Source organism: Euprymna scolopes, chromosome 11, assembly GCF_053919585.1.
Source record: "Euprymna scolopes isolate OS-2025 chromosome 11, ASM5391958v1, whole genome shotgun sequence".
Classification (NCBI taxonomy): domain Eukaryota; kingdom Metazoa; phylum Mollusca; class Cephalopoda; order Sepiida; family Sepiolidae; genus Euprymna; species Euprymna scolopes.
The window spans coordinates 36,636,780-36,652,263 of record NC_136492.1 but is presented as its reverse complement, the minus strand read 5'-3'; the positions used below and the strand labels follow the sequence as shown (position 1 = coordinate 36,652,263).

Genomic DNA, 15,484 nt, shown 5'->3' with positions numbered 1-15,484 from the left:
TACGAAATTGGTCAAAGGGAAAATTATTCCCAACTCGCATTTAGGTAAAAAAGCACTTTCGTATAATTCGTTCAAAAAAGTATCGCAAAAACAAATAACATTTGCATAAAACGCGATACATTTAAGCAGTCGTGCGATGTAGGCTAGTGGTAGATATTTACGCCATGGGGTTCCAATATCGAATCTCGCTACATTCCGCCATGCTGATGGTTCGTAGATGAAGAAACACGTGTCAGTGGATAATTATATTTCAATATATATATATATATATATATATATATATATATATATATATATATATATATATATATTGTACTTTGTGTACAGAAAGTTGTTGATGAGAAAAGTCATTGGTACCGTCGGTTTAAAGCCCGATACTTAGGACCGTTTAAGGTATCCATATCAAGCTCCCTTCAGTCAATACTCATCTATTCTATAACCAGACGTGGAAATATATATGCCTCACGAGTTTACGTTTAACTCTCGTTTTGGTAAATCCCCCCACGTTCATTTATCGGATGATGATGATTTAATTAACTTTAAATTTGGAATTATTTAAACTATGTTCCAGATACCTTATTATTTGCAACTATGTTCCAGATACCTTACGATTAGCAACTATGTTCCAGATATCTTACGATTAGCAACTATGTTCTAGATACCTTACGATTTGCAACTATGTTCCAGATATCTTACGATAAGCAACTATGTTCCAGATATCTTACGATTAGCAACTATGTTCCAGATATCTTACGATTAGCAACTATGTTCCAGATATCTTACGATTAGCAACTATGTTCCAGATACCTTACGATTAGCACCTATGTTCCAGATACCTTACGATTAGCAACTATGTTCCAGATATCTTACGATTAGCAACTATGTTCCAGATACCTTACGATTAGCAACTATGTTCCAGATACCTTATGATTAGCAACTATGTTAAATATACATTACACTTAGCAACTATGTTTCAGATACTTTACGATTAGCAATTATATTCGTGATACCTTACGATTAGCAACTATGTTCTAGATATCTTACGATTAGAAACTATGTTCCAGATATCTTACGATTAGCAACCATGTTCCAGATACTTTACGATTAGCAACTATGTTCCAGATACTTTACGATTAGCAACTATGTTCCAGATACTTTACGATTAGCAACTATGTTCCAGACACCTTACGATTAGTTACTATGTTCCAGATACCTTACGATTTGCAACTATGTTCAAGACACCTTACGATTAGCAACTATGTTCCAGATACTTTACAATTAGAAATTATGTTCCAGATATCTTACGATTAGCAACTATGTTCCAGATATCTTACGATTAGCAACTATGTTCCAGATATCTTACGATTATCAACTATGTTCCACATATCTTACGATTAGTACTATGTTCCAGATACCTTACGATTAGCAACTATGTACCAGATACCTTACGATTAGCAACTATGTTCCAGATACCTTACGATTAGCAACTATGTTCCAGATATCTTACGATTAGCAACTATGTTCCAGATATCTTACGATTAGCAACTATGTTCCAGATACCTTAGGGTTAGCAACGATGTTCCAGATACTTTACGATTAGCAACTATGTTCCACATACTTTACGATTAGCAACTATGTTCCAGATACCTTATGATTAGCAACTATGTTCCAGATACCTTACGATTAGCAACTATGTTCCAGATACCTTACGATTAGCAACTATGTTCCAGATACCTTACGATTAGCAACTATGTTCTAGATACCTTACGATTAGCAACTATGTTCCAGATATCTTACGATTAGCAACTATGTTCCAGATACCTTACGATTAGCAACTATGTTCCAGATACCTTCCGATTACCAACTATGTTCCAGATACCTTACGATTAGCAACTATGTTTCTAGATATCTTACGATTTGCAACTATTTTCTAGATACCTTACGATTAGCAACTATGTTCCAGATACCTTACGATTAGCAACTACGTTCCAGATACCTTACGATTAGCCACTATGTTCCAGATATATTACGATTAGCAACTATGTTCCAGATATCCTACGATTAGCAACTATGTTCCAGATATCTTACGATTAGCAACTGTGTTCCAGATACCTTACGATTAGCAACTATGTTCCAGATACCTTACGATTAGCAACTATGTTCCAGATTCCTTACGATTAGCAACTATGTTCCACATACCTTACGATTAGCAACTGTGTTATAGATACCTTACGATTAGCAACTATGTTCCAGATACCTTACGATTAGCAACTATGTTCCAGATACCTTACGATTAGCAACTATGTTCCAGATACCTTACGATTAGCAACTATGTTCCAGATACCTTACGATTAGCAACTATGTTGCAGATACCTTACGATTAGCAACTATGTTCCAAATACTTTACGATTAGCAACTATGTTCCAGATACTTAACGATTAGCCACTATGTTCCAGATACTTTACGATTAGCCACTATGTTCCAGATACTTTACGATTAGCAACTATGTTAAATATACCTTACGATTAGCAACTATGTTCCAGATACCTTACGATTTGCAACTATGTTCCAGGTATTTTTACGATTAGCAACTACGTTCCAGATACCTTACGATTAGCAACTACGTTCCCGATACCTTACTATTAGCAACTATGTTCCAGATATCTTACGATTAGCAACTATGTTCTAGATACCTTACGATTAGCAACTATGTTCCAGATATCTTACGATTACCAACTATGTTCCAGATATCTTACGATGAGCTACTATGTTTCAGATACCTTCCGATTAGCAACTATGTTCCAGACACCTTACGTTTAGCAACTATGTTCCAGATATCTTACGATTAGCAACTATGTTTCAGATAACTTACGATTACCAACTATGTTCCAGATACTTTACCATTAGCAACTATGTTCCAGATTCCTTACGATTAGCAACTATGTTCCAGATACTTTACGATTAGCAACTATGTTCCAGATACCTTACGATTAGCAACGATGTTCCAGATACTTTACGATTAGCAACTATGTTCCAGATATCTTACGATTAGCAACTATGTTCCAGATATCTTACGATTAGCAACTATGTTCCAGATACCTTACGATTAGCAACTATGTTCCAGATACCTTACGATTAGCAACTATGTTCCAGATACTATACGATTAAAACTATGTTCCAGATACCTTACGATTAGCAACTATGTTCCAGATACTTTACGATTAGCAACTATGTTCCAGATACCTTACGATTAGCAACTATGTTCCAGATACCTTACGATAAGCAACTATGTTCCAGATACTTTACGATTAGCAACTATGTCCAGATACTTTACGATTAGCAACTATGTTCTAGATATCTTACGATTAGCAACTATGTTTCAGATACCTTACGATTAGCAACTATGTTCCAGATGTCTTACGATTAGCAACTATGTTCCAGATACCTTACGATTAGCAACTATGTTCCAGATACTTTACGATTAGCAACTATGTTCCAGATACTTTACGATTAGCAACTATGTTCCAGATACCTTACGATTAGCAACTATGTTCCAGACACCTTACGATTAGCAACTATGTTCCAGGTACTTTACGATTAGCAACTACGTTCCAGATACCTTACGATTAGCAACTATGTTCCAGATACCTTACGATTAGCAACTATGTTCCAGATATCTTACGATTAGCAACTATGTTCTAGATACCTTACGATTAGCAACTATGTTTTAGATATCTTACGATTAGCAACTATGTTCCAGATATCTTACGATTAGCAACTATGTTCCAGATACCTTACGATTAGGAACTATGCTCCAGACACCTTACGTTTAGCAACTATGTTCCAGATTTCTTACGATTAGCAACTATGTTTCAGATACCTTACGATTAGCAACTATGTTCCAGATACTTTACGATTAGCAACTATGTTCCAGATACCTTACGATCAGCAACTATGTTACAGATATTTTACGATTAGCAACTATGTTCCAGATACCTTACGATTAGCAACGATGTTCCAGATACTTTACGATTAGCAACTATGTTCCAGACACTTTACGATTAGCAACTATGTTCCAGATATCTTACGATTAGCAACTATGTTCCAGATATCTTACGATTAGCAACTATGTTCCAGATATCTTACGATTAGCAACTATGTTCCAGATACTTTACGATTAGCAACTATGTTCCAGATACTTTACGATTAGCAACTATGTTCCAGATACGTTACGATTAAAACTAGGTTCCAGATACCTTACGATTAGCAACTATGTTCCAGATACCTTACGATTAGCAACTATGTTCCAGATACTTTACGATTAGCAACTATGTTTCAGATACCTTACGATTAGCCACTATGTTCCAGATATCTTACGATTAGCCACTATGTTCCAGATATCTTACGATTAGCAACTATGTTCCAGATATCTTACGATTAGCAACTATGTTCCAGATACCTTACGATTAGCAACTATGTTCCAGATACTTTACGATTAGCAACTATGTTCCAGATACCTTACGATTAGCAACTATATTCCAGATACCTTACGATTAGCAACTATGTTATAGATACCTTACGATTAGCAACTATGTACCAGATATCAAACTGTTGGGTTAATTACTGAATCATGTGCATAATATTATGTTGAGAAGCAAGTTCTTGCGGAATTTTTTCATTCTGACATCAAATAGTGGAACAGCTTGCGATGTTAACGAAGTGTTTGGCACAGGAACCACTACTGAACGCACAGCACAATGGTTGTTCAAGAAATTTCGTGACAACAATGGGAGTCTTGAAGATGATGAGCGCAGTGGTCGACCATCGAATGTTGACAACAATCAATCAAGAGCCTTAATCGAATCCAATCCTCGCACAACTATTTGAGAACTTGTTTCTGAATCAAACGTACGTATAAGGCGATTTCCAACCACTTGAGAGAGATTGGAAAGACGAACCCCCTTGAAAAATGTGTAATTCAAGAATTAAACGACAACCGAAAAAAAGTTGTTATGAAGTGTCCTCTTCGTTTCTTTAACGCAACAAGAACGACCAGTTTCTCGACCGGGTTATGACTTGCGATTAAAAGTGGGTTCTTTACGACAACCGGAGACGCTAAGATCAGTGGTTGGACGCGGACGAAGCTCAACGACACTTCCCGCAGCTAAAGTTGCGCCAAAAGAAGGTCATGCTGACTGTTTGGTTGTCTACCACCGGTCTTGTTCATTGTAGTTTTATGAATGGAAGGGAAATCATTACAACGGAAAAGTACTGTCAACAAATGGATGATATGCATCAGAAATCCAGCAGCAACAACAGAAATGGCACAATCCTTGATCACGACAATGCGCAACTGAATGTTGTTAAACCGACTCTGCAGAAGTTTGACGAATTGGGCTACGAAACTCTGCCTCATCCGCCATACTCTCCAAACCTCTCACCTACTGACTCGCACTTTTTGAAGCATCTCAGCAATCATCTACGTGAGAAATGCTTCAAAAACCTCAGCGATTTCATTACCACCAAAAACGCAAGATTTTTAGGACATAAGTATAAATACATAAGTTTTGCGTTGGAAAAAGGGTGTTGATTATAATAGTCATGTTTGGATCAATAATTTTTGTTTGAGCCGAGAACTGATTATCTGAATTTAAAAGTTAAAACCGCAAGAACTTTATTGTCAACTTGATGATATAAACATATCGAACCTATATGTATACACGCACACACATACATATATCTATATCTATCTATCTATCTCTATATATACATATACACACATATATACATATAAAAATATATACACACATATATACATTTTCACATATATATATACATACAAATATATACTCAGATATATGTGTTTATGTGTGTATATATACAGGTATTATGTAGTAGCTGATGGTGGCGCTTCTTGATGCCCCATTAGTGGGTAATTGTTACGGCTTTACCTTATGTATTTACAAAACAACATATTTCTTCGTCTCTTTTTCTCTTTTACTTTCCCTCTCTGCCCTGCCTTAAGCAAGTCTATTAACCTATTCCATAAATGACAAAAAACTACCATGAAAGGTTTTCAGAAAAAAAAACACACGATTAAACCCATATCTTCAACTTCCAACGTAAACGTCCATTACTATGTCTCCTTCTCTAACATCAGGGGTCTACGTTCCAACTTTGCAGAGGTTGAAACTCAAGTACAGGAGATTAAACCAGACCTATTATTTCGAGGTGGAACTGGTATTGGACCGACTATTTCCCTAGAATAGTTTGAAATTGAAGGATACTCTAATTTAACATTTAAATCTGACTCCAAAGATCGCCATGGGCATGGAATATGTACCTACATTAAAGATGGCTTTCCATGTGGAGGGACATCTCCAGACACAATCCTAAATTACCCTATATGTGATTCCGGGTTGCACTTGCTCACATAACTGCGTTTATATTCGCCCTCTATCGCCCCCACAATAGCGGAGTTACTATCTTTAAGAGTATATCTGAGAAAATTGACCATATCCTATCTGCTCATCCATCGGCTAATATTCACGTCTGTGGAGACTTCAATATTCACAGTGTTGAATTGTTAACCCACTCAAACAAGACAGATGATGAGAGGTTCTGTCATGATTTCTCCATTGCTTATGACCTTACTCAGATTGTTTAAGAACCCACCCGTGTGCCTGATACTAACGGTCAGTATGCAAGCCTTCTAGACCTTTTTCTCACAACTTCCCTGAGCTATGTTCATCTTCTGTCCTGTCTCCACTGGGGTCTTCCGACCACCCTGTTGTATCAGTTAAAATACAAACGAACTGTAATTTCCTCAGACGTACGCCTCGATCGTACAGTATATTGATACTTTATACTCAACTGTGGTAGATTTCGTTCATTTATATCAGATCTACCTCTTCGTTCCATGTTTAAAAAGGATGTGTCCTCTATAGTATCAGACCTTACGGAATGGTTAATTGTAGGTATAGACCGTTTTAAACCCTCGAAAAAATTCAAGCAAAAACCAAACAGCCAGCCGTGGTTCTCTCTAGAATATGCTGCTACCATTGCGCACTGAAATCACTTTTTTCATTGCTTCCAACTTAACAGATGTACTGAGACTAAAACCACTTTTAGGACTGCCAACAACCACTGTAAAAGAGTAATAAAAATTGCAAGAGAGTTGTATGCTCAGTTTGTGAAGACCAAAGTGGCCGCACAGCAGCTTGGTTCCCACCATGTTTGGCAAATAGAAAACAGGATCCTGAACAGAAGCGTGTGTTCTATCCCAACTATCATCAATGAACCTGAAATAATCGCGCCAGCATCAGATAAAGCCAAGCACTTTGCAAAGAATATTGCAGCAAATTCTATCGTATGCGACCAAGCCCCCCCCGTATTTCCTCTTGTGTCAGTAAACACGATATGCGACATACAAATATCTGTGTGTGGTGTTTCCAAGTTAATCAAAAACCCGACGGCATTCCAATTATAGTGCTCAAAAAGCTTCAATCAGAAATAGCTCCCATACTTACAAAGCTGTTTAAGCGTTTTCTTAAGGAGAATTGCTTCCACCCACCCTGGAAAATCTCATCGGTATGGCTGTGTATTTTAAAATTCAGATGATCTGTCATGTCCCTCTCAGTACAGACCAATAAGATTCCTGGGCCTCATGAATAAGTTACTTGAATCTGTGTTAAATAGTGGCGTAGTCAACCACCTCAGCAAGAATAACCTTAGTAGTGACATGCAATATGGATTCCGTTCTGCTAGATCTACAGCAATTTGCTTACAATTATATCTCATATGATGAGCGAATCTCTCGACGGAGGCTTCCTTTCTACGGCAATTTCTCTTGACATATCAAAGGCCTTTGATAAGGTATGACATAAAGGTCTACTTCACAAGATCGTATAGCTGGAAATATCTTTTCAATTATTAAACCATTTCTCTCTGATTGGTTCATAAGAGTAGTGGTTGATGGGAAGAAATCAGAAGCTCATATTATTAATGCTGGAGTCCCTCAGGGGTCCATCCTGAGTCCAACTTTCTTCATGATCTATATTAATGATCTTCTAAATCACATCCTTAGATCATTCGTAGACATTTTTGCTGACGACATTACCATCTATGGCAGCACATCAAGTTCTATCTGATTTTCTCTCCTCTGATCTTGAGCAGATGGTACAATGAGGAAAAAGTGGCTGGTTACTTTTAATGCATCTAAATATTTATATAAAAGTGTATTTTTTTATATTTACATTTGGTGGGAGGGGGCGGAGAATTTTCCTATTACTAATTTGGTACTCCCAAATGGGTAGAGGCATAAATATTGTTAAAATATTAGTTATCCACTGCGGCGTGTTTCGTCGTCTACGACTTATCAGAATGCCTTAATATTGCAAGATTCGAAATCAAGACAAATGGTTAAAAGTCTAAACCTCTACCCCTGTGTTATCCCCCGAGACTGCTGGGTCTATCGCATTTTATGTAGATGTTATTTATGAGTTGTTTTTTTAGATACTTTTGAATCAATTTAATTATTTATACGAAAGTACATTATTACCTAAATGCGAGTTTGGAATATTTTTCCTTTGACTATTTTCTCCTTAGATTCAGCCACTATGTGGCAGTAGATAATTATATTTTAAACAATTTATATGCCGCTCTCCATTTGGGAGTACCAAATTGGTAAAAGGGAAAATTATTACTAACTCGCATAAAAACCAAATAGGGAACGGTTTTGTGGAAATATATTTCTATAGATATATTAATAACCAGGCAAAGCCACAGGGGATACAACAGAAGCAGCAAAACTGCATCCGTCTGGTAATAAAATATGCCAAAATTTGCCTTTTTAAAAAATATAGGTTCTTCTTTTACCAATTGTCATAAAATGTTAACCATAGAATAGTATTTTAATCTTTAAAAAGCGTGAAATATCACGTAGTTTCGTCTCATAGAACCAAAGATATAAGCATTTCAATATTCAATTTGGACTATATTTTTGGCAATTTTATAAATTCTTAATCTCAGCGACTATTGATCAGAATTAAACAAATGACAGCTCGATGGAAAGGTAATGACCTCAATTGTGCAGACGCCTTTAACGTCGCACATTAAGGGGGTCATCCATCATCCAGAGCCTACTTTGGGCACATTTTTACAGTCATAAAATGTTTCGATAAAGGAGCAGTATGTTTCCACCCTAAAAATTCCTGTAAAATCACCACTATTATAGGTTTTCGAGGATATTGAAATCGAAAATTACGTTTAAAATTCCAGGATATTCAAGATAAGAAATTATAGTTTTAAATAGTGAAGGATCAGTTTTCTATATTTATTTTACGTAAAAGAAGCACCCACTATATGACCATCTTTTTTTTTGTATGTGTGTGTGTGTGTGTGTGTTTGTGTATTGGGGGTCTGTTATTTTTATAAAGGTAGTGTTTATTGTATCCTGGTAGACCAACACAAAACCTACCTTAAAAAAACTTGTTTCCGATAGGTTTTCGGGTGTATGAAAATGAATATAAACAGAAATAAACCAGATAATAAAATAAACACCCCCCACCGGCTTATGGTCTTGACTTTCTGTGTTTATTTCTTTTTCCCTGACAATGGATCTAATTTCAACGTTTAACAGATTTTGGGTAATAATATTCTATGGTTAAAATTATTTTTAAATTGGTAAAAAAAAACAAAAAAAACTATATTTTCAAATATGGCCACATTTGCCTACATAGGTAGATATAGTGTCCTGCAAGCCAGCCTAAGTTTTGCTGCTTCGATGTCTCCCCTGCGGCCATACTAGGTCACTAATATATATATATATATATATATATATATATATATATATATACTCCTATAAATTCGTTTTTCAAGCGTGCGTATTGATCTTCATATTAAAACCTCTTTCTCTATTTATTTAAAAAAGAAAATACAATTTTGTTATGTATTGGGCGCGGCATTGCATTCACGAGCAGAAGATCTAGCTAATTTGCATATTCTTTTAAACATTCATTTTAATTAATTCCCTATCAATTTCTTCGGTTTTCTTATGGGGAGGTGATAATTTTTAGTTATACTTATGTGTAATTATATTAATGCAGACATTCTACATGATTTATACTTGCATAATATTTGCGTAAAAGTTTATAGTAAACACAAAATTGTTTCCATATATATTTATGCATTCGTATATATTTTAAAAAAATGGCTAACAAACTCTTCCTAGAGTTTTTGGTCTGCAGACATGAAACTTCATATATTTGAATCCATACAAAACTTTATATTTGGGTTTAGCCCGGAAAAATCGGTTGAAAATTGTGAAAATTAAAATAAAGACAATTTGCCAGGTGAAGGTCGAACGCCGCGTTCGACCTTCACCTGGCAAATTTACTTTATTTTAATTTACGAAGGCAAAAACAATTCGTAAGCTGAAGGTTTTGGCTCGATTCTCGGTGGTGGTGCACGAGTCTTTGTTTATTTTCAAAACTTTTTAAAATCATTACTATATATTGCGTCCAATATAATCTATAATATAAATCTCACCTGTTTGTTTAAATGGATGTATATATGTGTGTATGTTTGTCTGTCTAAAACTTTCGACAGGCGACGGATTTTTACGAGATCGATGTCGTTGTGAAGCCGACCCTTCAGACGACAAATATGGAAAAATTGGCTAAAAAAATCACTTCACCCTCAACTGGACACTTTTCCTTCGATGTTTTTGAAAGCCATCCTCTCTTTTCGAATGACGAGCCTTAATTTAAAGCTGCATAACTTCTGATTTGGCGATGGGCGAAACAGCAAATACGTCACGTTTTTTTTCATGTTCTTTTCCTTCTCCGCAGTACGGGTTCGAACCTCCCTGCCTACAACTATCTGTTTTTCTTTGTTTTTTGTTTTTTTGCTCAACATACACTTCCAAACACCCGGGCAACGCCGGGCTGAAATGATAATAAATATATATATATATATATATATATATATATATATATATATATATATATATATATATATATATATATATATATATAAGTGAACGTGTCTGTGTCTGTGTACATTTTACTTCGCAAGAACTCTGTTAACTTTCATTCTACAGACTCGAAATTTGATATACAGCGTACTGAGATTTGGAAACATCTCTATGATCGGTTTTCGGCCAGAAATTTGGCTGTTAAGGGGTCAAAGTTCAACGATTGGACCTTTGAGAATTCTACCAAACTCCTCCGACAATTTTGGGTCTAAACACTTGAAATTTTAGATGTAAGTTCTTTGACCACGGATCTAACTTAATAACTTGAATTAAGCCCAAAACAATAGATGTTAAGGGGTCATAATAGGGATCAAATTAAAAAAAATGACCACTTTTTTATTGCTAAACACACACCTCAAACACCGGGCAACGCCGGGCTGAAATGCTAGTATCTATAAAAGTGAACGTGTCTGTGTATCTGTGTGTGTGTATACATTTCCCTACGCAATAACTCTGTTAATTTTAAGTCTACAAACTCGAAATTTGATATACAGAGTACTGAGGTTTCGGAAAATCTTTGTAGTCCGTTTTCGGTCAGAAATTTGGCTGTTAAGGAGTCAAAGTTCAACAATTTGTCATTTGAGAACTCTACCAAACTTCTCCGACAATTTTGGGTCTAAACAATTGAAATTTTAGATATAGGTTCCTTAGAAATTGATCTAACTTAATAACTTTATTTGAGCCAAAACAATAAATGTTCAGGGGTTATAATAGGGGTCAAAGTTAAAAAGAATTTGGCCTCTGCGGTCTCTACCAAATTACGCAGACAATTTCTGGTCTAAACATTGGAAAATTTGCATAAGAGGTATTCAGAGATAGGGCAAGCTTTTTAATCGGTTTGGTTCTAAAATTTTTAGTTACCAATATATAAATATATGTATGTATGCATGTATGTTTTCATGTCTGCCTAAAACTTTCGACAGAGGCTACGGATTTTTACAAGATCAGTATCGTTATGAAGTTCGACCTTTCAGACGACAAATATTGAAATATTGGCTAAAAACATTCATATATTCACCTTAAATAGGGCACATATCTACAGGGGAGAGTCGCTTTTTTCGACGATATTTTTGAAAGTCATCCTCTCCTTTCGATTCTCTAGCCTTAATTAAAACCTACAACAATTCCGGTTTGGCGGTGGTCGTAATAGTAAAGATGTCAGGTTTTTCCCCCGTTCTTTTCCATCTTCGCAGCACGGATTCGAACCTGCCTTCCTATTACAACTTTTTTTTTCTCAACACACACATCCAAACCCCCGGCCAAGGCCGAGATGAAATGCTAGTTACATATATATCTATAACATATATATATATATTACATGTATACATATTACATGTATATATATATATATATATATATATATATATATATATATATACACGTTACACACTCACACATATATACATATATGTATTTATATTTATATACATACTAGCATTTCAGTCCGACGTTGCCGGGTGTTTGGATGTGTATGTTTAGCAAATAAAGAAAAAAAGTGGTACCAGGAAGGCAGGCTCGAACCCGTACCGAGAAGGAGGAAAAAACGGGAAAGACAACCTGACGTCTTTGCAGTTACGACCACCGTCAAACTGAAGTGACTTAGGTTTAAATTAAGGCTAGACAATCGAAAGGAGAGGATATCTTTCAAAAATATCGGCGAAAAAAAGCGACCCACCCTGTAGAAAAGTGACCAGTTGAAGGTGAAGACATTAATGTTTAAGCCAATATTTCGATATTTGTCGTCTGGTACTTATCTTGGTAAAATCTGTCACCTCTGTCGAAAGTTTTGGACAGACATGAAAACATACATACATACATTTATATATTGGTAACTAAAAAGTTTTCGACCCAAACCGCTGAAAAGGCTTGCCCTATCCCTGAATAACCTTTATCAAATTTCAAATGTTTAGACACGAAATTGTCTGAGTAATTTGGTAGAGACCACAGAGGCCAATTTTTAAAAAAACTTTGACCTCTATTATGACCCCTTAAAATTTATTGTTTTGGGCTTAAATCAAGTTAGATCCATGACCAAGGAACATATCTAAAAATTTCAAGTGTTTAGACCCAAAATTTCGGAGGAGTGTGGTAGAGTTCTCAAAAGTCAAATCGTTGAACTTTGATCCCTGAACAGCCAAATTTCTGACCGAAAACGGATCACAACGATTTTCCCAAATCTCAGTACCCTTTATATCAAATTGCGAGTCTGTAGACTTAAAATTGACAGAGTTATTGCGTAGGGAAATGTACACACAGAGACAGGCAGGCACATAGACACACAGATACACAGACAGGTTCACTTTTATAGATATATAGATAGATTACGTAAAAATGTATTAGATATATTGATTACATATATATACATGTTCATCTAAAAAAAAGTATATGATGGACTCTCGTATTCCACGTATGAGATTCCGCCACAACAACTAAGTTCTTCGGAAATCCATACAGATGATTTGCTTATAGTGGTGAAGGCTTAGTGTAGAACCAACCACCCATAAGTGTATATATATATATATATATATATATATATATATATATATATATATATATATATATATAATTTATTAATCAGTTGGAAATTATATAAATTCTTGGATTTCATATATAAATTGCCGAGTACGAACTAATGCATTAACAAATCGGATGTTACATCGACCATAAAGTTCTTAAACTTTAGGAATTTTCGAATGGGAGAATTGCAGGTGCATACACATATGCGTAAGTTTATTCAAATTATCGAAATAATTATAATATATATACATATATATATGTGTGTATATATATATATATATATATATATATATATATATATGGGTTATATCAATTCGAATACCCTATTACAAAAGTATGTAAAAAACTAAATCATATTTTTTAAGCAAGTTTAAAATATATACAAATGCATAAGACAGGAACACTATATTAGTCCGACCGGGTCTACAGTAAAACACAAAAATGTTATGGTTAGACCTCATTTTATTTCACACACACACACACATTATATATATATATATATATATATATATATATATATATATATATATATATATATATATATATATGCATGTATACTAGTGCACGAAAAAATACATGCAAATAGCGTCAAAAGTTTCAGGATTTGTCAAACAGAAAATATAAAAAGTAGAAAATGCATATAAAGAATGTATAAAATAAATACAAACATAATTCTAATTACCTATAAAATACAATTACCATATACAGATCTTAATTAATGAAACTTACCTTTTCGCTAATAGAAATTAGAAGCTGGTAATTTATAATTAAAAATAATCCTGGCTGCTACATAGGCGAACGACGGCGGGTGGATCTGTGAAAACTTCTCGCGGATAAAAAAAAAAACTCAAATGAATGTCCATGCGGAGAAACGTAAGAAATGATAGCAGTAGTAGTACTAGTAGGAAGAAAAGGTGAATATACTGACAATGGTTTTAGTAAGAGTTGTAGTGCTACTAGTTTTCGTGGCGATTGTAGTAGTTGTAATAATAGTCGTACTGGACACCTGCAAGTTGTGTGATACTTTGAGTTCGGACTAATTACAAATGTTGAAGAAATAAAACAAAAAGGAATGGATCTTTGAATATCGTCTTGCTCGAGAATCAAATTGATACACTCACATAAAAAAGAACAATGCGTTTTATAAAAGAAAGTTATTGTTTATGTTTTTGGAAATCAAAGAAATTTTCTAATTTTGGTTAATTTCTTTTTTTTAATTCTCGTCCTAAATTAATTTTCTCTGGAAATTTAACTCAACTGAAAACATATTTTCTTCCCTTTTGCTATTTTTTCTTGGCTTCGTACTACATATTGTCTCTTTTGGTATTTTTGCTGTCGATTTTTGTTCTACAGATTTGAACCTGTGTAGCAAATCTCATTTGATTTTGATCTTGTAAAAATAACTGTAAGGGGAGTCGAAATTGAAAATAAAAATAAAACTTGGCAGGCGTAAGTCGACTTAATGTGTTATTTCTGTACAATCGCAAAAACACGTTTATATCTTACTACTTCATTTTCTAAATTTTATATTCGTTAGTATATAGTGAAGATTGTTATGAATAAAGCTAGAGCCCTATATGTTTCGGTTTCAATGGAACTCAAGTTATATTTTAAAAACAGTTTTTAAATCATTACTATATATTAAGTAGAATATAATTAATAGAGTATTGGCTCTATAAGTGAGAGAGAGAGAGAGAGGGAGAGGAGGGGAACACATAATGTTAAATAAGGTCACTCTAAGACACGAACATGGATATAGTTTAGAGAAAGATGTTTGTATTCACAGCAAGACAGAATAGATAGAGAACGGGAGTTTAAATAGTATAGCTGTGAGGTAATGATTATCGTGGTGTATGTGTATATTTCGTAGAACGCCATATTGACGTTTACGAAATATACACATACACCACGATAATCATTACCTCTCAATAT

General features: G+C 34.7%; 1 protein-coding gene across 6 annotated transcripts in view; it reads right to left on the bottom strand.

The window, feature by feature from the left end:
- Positions 1-15,484, bottom strand: part of LOC145287834 (Na(+)/H(+) exchanger beta-like) — a 1,099,100-nt gene that overhangs the window by 618,220 nt on the left and 465,396 nt on the right. For 2 of the 6 annotated variants that reach the window (XM_080135701.1, XM_080135703.1), the window contains exon 1: positions 14,282-14,418. The exons of the other annotated variants lie outside the window; for them this stretch is intronic. The gene's annotated coding sequence lies outside the window, so the exon portion shown is untranslated. Of the gene's footprint in view, positions 1-14,281; positions 14,419-15,484 lie in introns of those variants that run through there. 6 annotated transcript variants of the gene reach the window in all.